The sequence below is a fragment of the Pseudorca crassidens genome, chromosome 6 (genome assembly GCF_039906515.1).
Source record: "Pseudorca crassidens isolate mPseCra1 chromosome 6, mPseCra1.hap1, whole genome shotgun sequence".
Taxonomy (NCBI): domain Eukaryota; kingdom Metazoa; phylum Chordata; class Mammalia; order Artiodactyla; family Delphinidae; genus Pseudorca; species Pseudorca crassidens.
In genome coordinates this window covers 116,907,307-116,916,863 of record NC_090301.1, presented here as the reverse complement: position 1 = coordinate 116,916,863, position 9,557 = coordinate 116,907,307, and the positions used below count along the sequence as shown (strand labels likewise).

Here is a 9,557-nt window from a genome sequence, read left to right as displayed (position 1 = left end):
AGTAAGATGATAAACTTTTGGGTGAAAAACGCAGGGCTGACCAGCGTTTGGACCTTTCTTCAAGTTTGCTCAGAGCCCAAGGCTACCACCTCCTCCTTTGTGTGTAATAATAGTGCTCACATCTGTCATGGGATTACTTTATGCCCCAGACATCTTGAAGCTATTGGGGACGTACCTCCCTCCAGTCTTCATGGCTGACCAAGTGCCATCAAACACTAACATTCTAAGGAAAACATCAAGAAGGTGAATTTTGACTTAGAAAAGAGAAAGACCCAGAATGAAAGTAGCCCTGGGTGGAATGTATGTGGGGAAAGGAAAGTTTTCTAGAAAGTTTTTATGGTGTTGAGCTGGGATTGTCTCTGCCTAGTACTTTTGCTCACATCCCTCTCTCCCTCACTCTCTGTCTGCCTGTCTGTGTCTTTCTATCATTTCTTACTAGGAATGATAAAATTATCTTTCAGAAAGAGGCTTGCTTCAAAGCTTATAGTTCAATTTGGAGCCCAGTTGACACCATTCTCCACTCGGGACAGTGTGTTTCTGTCATGTGCTCACTGGGCAGGTACCACTCCACCTCCCAATTATGAGAATGAAAAATGGCTCCAGACATTGCCAGATATCCCCTGCTGGGAATGTTGCCCTTGGTTGAGAACTACGGGGGTAGCCCATCTTTTTTATTCACTGTGTTAAACTCACCAATGGAGTATGAAAATTGAGGAGAAAAGAGGAAGTCTAGTCCTTGTGGATTTTCCCCCCATGACTTGCCCATCCTTCTTTAGAATTGGAGTTTTCCTAGAAGTTTATTCAGAAGCTGACTGTGTTTTCATTCCTTCTCCAGGAAGGAGTTGCCTAAGGTAACCCTACATTTAACCTATTGAGGACTTGCCAGAATGTTTTCCAAAGCAGCTGTGCTCTTTAACACAGGTTTTGCAAATGCAATTTCCTGTGACCCCCTTCTCCCATTTCCTCCTCTTTTAGAACTTGTCTCAAATATCACCTCCTCAGGGACACCTTAGCTGACCTTCAAGACTAGTTCAGGCCTCTTTATTACATGCCCTCATCACAACAAAATTAATTTTTGTGTAAAGTTTTATTAACTTTGAGACTCTTTGTGCCTCAGTTTATCCATTTATGTATTTATTTGTAAAATAGGGGTAATGCTGTCTAAATTACACATGAGAATACTAGAGTTAAAATGTCTAGCATCTCAAAGCCTAACACATAGTAGGGCTAAAAATGGCAGTTATTATTTTAATATCCTCTGTATGGAATATAAGATCAGAACCATGACTGCACATTCACTAAGTATGAACCAGACATAACTTGTTTTCCCACAGTTTTTTGTTCATAGCTAGTTGATACTTGCTTTGTTGCTTAGAAATGTTTAACAGCAAACAAACAGGTGACAGAATTGTAAGAAAATATAATAGAAAGAAGATGTAAATAGAAAAAATTCTATTTATTAATTTATTTGAATTGGGAAAATGGCTAATATTTGATTTTAGAAGAAAAGACCTTAGTTTAGCTAAAGGAATCCCAGGATTGGGTGGGGCATATTTTATGAACCATGATTCTTAACAACATATACAAAGATTTTTTTTTTCATTTGCATACCATTAGTCCCTCAGACTCTTGAAGAGCCAATGCTCACATTTACTTCTGCTTTTTTTCCCCTGAAGCTTGGCCAAGGCAGAAGCTAGTTCCCCAGTATGGCAGTGATACTCTCCGGCTGAGAACTAGGCTACTGATCTGTTTCTCAGAAGCTCCCCAAGGCTGGTTATGCTGAGGAGAATCCACAGAGAACCATTTGGAAGTGAGAGTTGGCAGTATCTCACCTCCTGCCCACATTTGCAGCTATAGTGTAAGTGTCATGCTCCAGACAGTGCTAGCATTGCTAGAGATTAAAGGGGAAAATGCTGGTCAGGGACCAGTAGTGGATGCAGGGACTGTTGACAGCCTTTCCAACCTGGAGAGTGAGGAGTTGAGATCTTGCAGTCACAGTTGAGGCAAGGCAGATTAGGGCTTTGGGGTGCCTCCCATTGCTAGATTCTAAGGCTTTTCTAAGCTGAGTGTTGGGCAAGTGCAGAACAAGGTGGGGGAAATACTCCCTTCTTTCAGGGGGCTACCAGAGGAGAAATACAATTTATCAAGAACTGTCCTTAGGAATCTCCCAGGTTGATGGAACTTTCCTTTTCTGGCCTCATTTTCTTCCTTGTCTTTCAAGTCTTCTACTGAGTGCCCTGTGGATGCTGGGGACCCCAGGTTCCCTGCTGGTCCCTGGCCTGTATTGGATGCTGTTGGTACATTCCAGTTGCCTGATGGACATTCATCCCCTGCTGTGAGGTGTGGCTGATAACCACTCCCTGCTGTCTCCTTCCCAGAGAGTGGGAGCCTTCTCAAAAGAGGTGGTCCTCCACTGTACCATCCTCTCCTCCCTTCTTGCCTCAAGGTGGGGCCAATCCTAAATTACACTGAAGCTCATCTCCAGCTGAGACCACATCCTTGCTCTTGTTCACCTGTCTTATCCTGCTTCCGTCTCTCTTCTCCTGGAAGCATTCTTTCATAAACCACTTGAATAAGAATCCCTGTCTTAGGCTGTCCTTCTAGGGAAGTCAAGATAGTGCCCCTGTTCAAGCCTTCCTTCTGTTTTCTTTTCAATTAGTACCTGTCTCTACTAGGTGAAGATGGGTCATATTAATAATTGATCATAAATAAACCCTCCTAGTATATTTGTAGGCTAAATGTGTTACTTTTCCTGATAACATAATAACTTACCACCAATAATTTATTTTTAGGACTTTTTTTTTTTTTTTTTTACTTTTATTTGCATTTATTTTTTGCAGCATTTATTCCCGGGCCATAAGTTTTTGTTTCTTCAATTTATTCTGGGTTATCTTTTTCCTCTGGGCAACCTCCTCTTCTGGTTTAGGAACAATGTGTTCTTTTTCAGTAAGGATCATCTCAATGTGGCAGGGAGAGCTCATGTATGCGTTGATCCGACCATGAGCTCTATAAGTCCTGCACCACATCTTGGGGGCTTTGTTCACCTGGATATGCTCAATGACCAGAGAATCTACATCTAAGCCCTTAAGTTCAGCATTACTCTCTGCATTTTTGAGCATGTGCAATAAAAAATTCAGCACTCTTTTTGGGCCACCGACCCTGTGTCCAGCCCCACTCTTTGGCCTGGGCACACCTACCAACTCCACCATTGTAACAACGGAATGGCACACACTGCTTCTTTAAAGTGACATCGTTCAGATACTTGGTGGCTTTTCGGATATGAATACCCTTAATGGCCTGGGCTGTTTCACGAGTGTTCTTAAAGTGAACACGAAGATTTGAACCTCTCGACTTGCATGACTTTGTGGAATTTTCTGGGTCAAGTGAATAGCAAACCATTTTTAGAGGTCACCTCAGGCCGCTGACCGGAAAAGTAGGACCTCTTAAGTAGCGATCCCAGTGGGCAAATGTCAGTGGAATTGTAGGAGTATGGCTGACAGTGTCTGCAGGGAGGAGAAGGAAGGGTTGCTTCTGGTCAGTTGGAACTTTCAGCATCCATTCCAGAAAGACTTTCTGAATCACCCTCACCATCTGCAATGGACTGAATGTCTGTTTCCCCCAGATTCAAATGTTAAAATCTTAATCTCCAGTGTGATGGTATTTGGTTTGGAAGATAACAAAGTCATGAGGGTGGAGTGCTCATGAATGAGATTAGTGACCTTATAAAAGGAACCCCAGAGAATTCTCTCTGCTCTCCACCAAGTGAGGATACAAGGAGAAGTCAGCAGTCTGCAACCCGGAAGAGGACCTTCAGCAGAACCCGACCATGCTAGCATCCTGATCTTGGAATTTCAGAATTGTGAGAAATAAATTTCTGTTTTTTATAAGCCACCTAGTCTATGTGGTACTTTGTTATAGCAGCCAAACTGACCAAAACACCATCCCTGTCCACCAGTGAATTGAACTCTCCTTCCTTGATCTGATGAGTACCCCTTTATTGAACTTATCATATTGCATGGTGATTACTTGTTTTCCTGGCTCCCTCCCCCACTAGACTAGGAGTGTCTGGAGAGCAGGGACCTTGTCCTATTCATTTCTATATCCTCAGTGCTACTCAGAGTGCCTGGAACCCTCTGTGAATTCAATAATGCATGTGACTGATAGAAGTCCACCTCCTTCTCCTCCGCTTTCATGTATACTGGGACCTCGGCACACATGACATTTTGGGTGGGATAAAATCTTTAGAATATTAATCAATTGTCTTTCTTCCCAATATTTCCCAGATTTTGAGACTGGAAAATGTTACTCCAGGCTGAGGGAAAGAGAAGAGAGAGAGGTGATAAGAAATGGGAAGCTGGTGGGTCTCCGAAATAGCCTGGGGGTGGGGTGATGGTCAGGCAGAACCCAAGATAGACTTATGAGGTCCAAGAGCAGAGAGGGCCCTTACTGTCTTTCCCTAGTGGGTCCTCTGTTAGGAAGGAAGACCCAGAGGGAGAGGAGGGTACATGGTGAGTCTAAGCAGAGGGACCTTACATAGGAAGTCAGTGTTTCCTGGGAACTAGGCCAATCCAGAGGCGATAGACTTTTTCCTATATACCCAAGGGACCCAGTAGTGGCTGGAACTGAGGGGCCAGTTGGCTGGGTAAGATATGACTCAGCATCTCCCTGATCCTACAGACTGAGGACTAACCAGATGGAATAACGCACTGGAAGAGGGGCAACTCCCAGCCCACAGAAATTGTTCTGCTATTTTTGTGGATTAAGGAGTCAAACAAGAGAGTAAATTTGAGTTATGGAAAACATTTTAAAGGCTACTTTTAGCGCACAGCTCAACTCCAGACTAAGACTTTTATTTACTTTATGCTAAGAAGTAAAAGTGAAAATCCTAAGCAAACGAATCAATACTATTGATCAACAGTGGACATAAGATTCAGGGAGATGCAGGCTAAGGAGGGCCTGGGGTCTAGGGCGTGGCTCACTGGATTTCAAGGACCCAGTGGAGCGATATACTGGTTGCCAATGAGGACAGGAACAAAATGATAGGTGATCTTGGGCTTTTTCAATTCCAAGTACACCACCCATGAACATCTTATAAACATAACAGGGGGGCCCAGACATTTAAAAAAGTCAACCAGAGGAACTCCGACAAAGAGGTATCCCCAGGCACTGTTGTGGTGGGGATATTGAAACTGCTGTGGCTGTGAATACTGAAAACAGTGCCAAGTGCTCACTTGCCTGGAGTCAGAAAGGCAGCCTGGAAAACTTCGCTTGACAAATCTAATCATTATTTTTTCCCCTGGATATTCTTGGGCTGACTCAAGACTGCTTGGATATCCATATATAGAGATAAATATCCATATTCAGACATAAATGCCTACAGATAAATACGCCTATGTAGACATAAATACACAGATATTATCACTTATTGAATACTTACAGTTTGGGGGGTTCTATATATGATTTCACATATATTATCTCATTTTTTTCTCCCTTCAGCAACGAAAGGTGGATGATTTTAATCTGTTTTTACACAAGAGGAAATTGAGTGGTGAAATAACTTGTCCAGGCTCTCAAAGCTAGAAAGGGGTAGGGCCTTCCTACATGATTGTGCATAATCAACACTGACTTTTCTCTATGTAGTTATGGTGGATGGATTTATAATGATCATCCCCTGCTCCTCAACCCTCACTATTCAGCTCATCCTATTTATCAACATTATTGGCAAGAGCCATATGTGAATGATCCTAACACAATTGTATGAAACAGAGAGACAGTAGCTCTGGAGAAAGGTCGTGTGTGTGTGTGTGTGTGTGTGTGTGTGTGTGTGTGTGTGTATGGGCATACATACACACATATGCAGGCACACATGTTGTGTTTCACACGTGCGGAAATAGAAATTCAGAGAAGAAAGTGACTTGCTCAAGGGCCCATGAACCAAGTCTAGAGGAACCCTGGGGTGCTTCTACTTGAGAGATAGAGAGATGGAGTTGTGGGTCACCAGCTCAGCCTAGAATTGGGAGGCTGCCCAATGAAGGGGCAAGGCACTAACCACCTTGCTAACTCTTCCTAAACCAGCTCTCATCTTCAGAATCTGACCTCAGTGTGATTTTTCAGAACATCAGATATCCCTGCCTTAAGATGAAGGCATGGGTATATTTTCCTAAACCAAATTGAAATGGATTTTGGATTAGCTCCTATTGTTCAGAAAGATCCTCTCTGTACTGGTTGCTTTGAAGTTCCCTGGCCTCCCAGCACCCAGAGTCTCCTCTGGGAGTTGTGTTGGAGATTGTTCTGTTATCTTCTTTCCATTCCTGACCAGGCAGGTTCACGAGCTGACCTGTCCCTTCGCCAGGTCTGCACCAGGCCCTAAGGTCCAGACACGACCCACTTGCTGCCTTAGACCATCAACCAAGCCCTTGCTTCCCTTGGAAGAATGAAACTTAGAAGCATTTATATATATTTTTGTTACATAAATTTTTTAAAATAAAAAATATTAGAAATAGAAATATAATAAAACACCCATGTACCTTCTACACAGATTTATTTATTTTTTTAAGAAATAAAACGTTACAAATATAATTAAAAAGTTCCTTCTGTATCCTTTCTGGCTCCCATGTTCTCCCACAGGCAAGTACTATGGCAACAAATATAACTATTCTACATGTATTTCACATTTTTATGATATATTCATATGCACATAAAATATTATAAACTTAAAAGATATAAACTCATACTGTATATGAGTTAAGTTTTATATTTAATATAAACATAATTTATATATAACATATACTTATATAAAATTATATTTATATACTGCATAAACTTTAAGCTTAAATTAAATATTATAATAATTTAATTAAGAATGAAATTATTTCTACAAACATAAACTAACATATTTATTATTATATGTAAATGCTGTATGTACATTAAAATTTATACTGTATATAGTTTATGTAAATTAAAATTTACAAAATTTGTATAAACTCTGCATATCATAGTATAACTTGTTTTTTCTTTCAATGCTATATTTTCATTTCTATCTATTTTGATGTATGTTGTGTCTCTTCATTCTTTTGAACTGTTGTGGAATATCCCATTATAGAAACATGCCTCATTTAAATTATGATTGTTCTGTGGTTTGCAAAGTACAGTTGTTTGAAATTTCTCAAAATTACAAACATTGCCCACATTGATAGGGACAGAGTAAAGGGACAAATTAGGTAATTAAATAGTTAATCCCACTAGGGGATTTTAAGTAAAGAAAAAAGTATGGGAGACCCCTGTAAGTTAAGGATCATTCAAGAAAGCAGGTTTGCTTAACCACAAAACCAAGCAGGCCTGCTTAGCAAAAAAACCCATGCAGCAGAAGCATGAGACTTGTCCCAAAACAATAAAACAATGGTGGCATGAGACCCACATCCTGCCCAGTGAGCTCAGTAAGTTAATGGCCCCTAAGACATGCTCTCAGCACACATGAAAAACAACAATTTATGGAAAGGTGACATTTCAAAGTGAAAGACCGTCATTGTACTGAAACCTAAAATAATTTTTCCATAGTGCCATGACAGTCCTGGCTTGACCATGTAGGGCCAAGAAAACTCCCCTGCCCAAACTGGAGGAGGGCTGATGATGGAAGTGTGATGTCTACTCAAGAATGAAGAAGAAGGTGGTCTTCTCCCCCTCCCCACTTTTCCTTTGATTATAAAAACATAGCCCACTAAGTTCTTGGGGCGCAGCACCCTCTCGCCCACCCGCTTGTAAGCTTCACAAGTATCCTACTCTAATAAATCACTTCTGATCTACCTCTTTGCCTCTCGTTGAATTCTTTCTTTGTTGAGACATAAAAGAACTGAGCTCCTCGGAGCCCTTCCAAAACACCACCTAACAGTTCAGCATTACCCACATTCTTGGGGATAGACATCCCCTTGTACACACATGTGAGTGATTTTAGGACAGATGCCTGGATGTGGGGTTGATGGGTGTTGTCAGATTATTCTCCAAAGAACTGTGCTTGTCCCACCACCTCACCTTCTACCAGAAGGCTATGACGCTCCCATCCTCCACACCTTTGTCAGCACCAGACTTGTGAGCCTTGAGCTTCATTGCCGATTGGATGGGTGTGAACTGGTTTCTCATTGGTGCTGTCAAAGAGGAAGAAATTTTCCTCAACCCTTCTAGGTTCTTCTAGCTGGTCTAAGAATTAAATTGACATGAGACAGATTAACAGGAAAAATTAAACAAGGTTTAATAACATGTAAACATGGGAAAGACCAAGGAAAACTGAGTTGAGTAACTTGCCAAAATGGGTGAAGCCCTCACCTTAAATACCATCTTCAGCTAAAGACTAAAGAGGATGCTGAGGGTAGGGCTTTGGGACTTCAAAGGGGAGGAAAGCAATTTACATGGAGATGGAAAAGCAAAAGTTTGGTAAACAAAGATTTGCTGGGCCAGGCAGAGACAATGGGACACAGAGTGGACTCTGATCTCTAGGCCCTGTTACTCCCTCACACCTCACCCATATTCCTTGCAGATCTCGCTGGTGGTAGCTCTATTGGGGGAACAGGCCCTCTGTCTAAATTTTTTAGGCAATCAGAGGAACATCAATTTTCTTCCTGAGTCTTTTGGGCCTTGATGGTTTTCATTTTGAAATAATTTGCATACGAAAGAGACATTTTGGGGGTGGCAAGTTTTGCTCCCCTACAGTGCTTTATTCATATCTCCCTGACTGCACAAGTAGTTGACAGTCTTTTCATATGTCTGTGAAATGCCTTTTTATAGTTTGTCTATTTTTCTCTTGGGTTATTAATTTGTAGGAGTTTTTTATATTCAGGATTTTAATCCTTTGTTAGCTTTGAGCATTAACAGTGCTTTATCTGGTTTATGACTTATCTTTTAACTTTATTTATTATGTCTTTTGTTATGTAAAAGTGTTAACTTTTATGTAGTCAAATTTACCAGCTGTTATCCTGATGATATGTTTTGTGTGTCCTGTTGAAGAAATCCATCACCTACCTCTCACTACTGACATTTTTCCATTGGTAAGATGACATCTGTGAGTATATATGAGAAGTGAGAAGGGGCTTTTCTTTTGCTTTCTAAGTTCTTAATTACAACAGCAATCCAACGATTAGGCAAGTTCAGGTTTGCTCTAATGATTTCAGATTATTTTCTACCATAGGGTATAGGGTATTGCTTCAAGGTATGAGCTCTAGGGGGAGAACGCCTGTGTTTGGACCACTTACTTTGGGCAAGTTACTTAAACTCACTCTGGGGATGATACTATAGTATCTACCTTGTAGGATTGTTGTGGAGATTAAATTAGTTACATATGCATAGTACATAGAACAGTTTCTCGTACATCATGAGAGCCAACTGTTATCTACTACTATCGTTGTTAGCATTATTTTCTCATTATACTTCCCAGTTTACCTCTGGGCTGGATTTCTAGAGGCTACCCTGAGACATTAACTCTCCATTCTTTACATGCTTTCCTGTGCCTAGACTGAAATCACCTTGGTGTACTTGGCCACATGCCACTTAGGGGATTTATTTACTGG

The 9,557-nt window shown here is 41.1% G+C and overlaps 1 pseudogene; it reads right to left on the bottom strand.

Moving 5' to 3' along the window:
* Nucleotides 1–2,795: 2,795 nt before the first annotated feature.
* LOC137225911 (large ribosomal subunit protein uL22-like) lies at nucleotides 2,796–3,433 on the bottom strand (annotated as a pseudogene).
* Nucleotides 3,434–9,557: the final 6,124 nt, after the last annotated feature.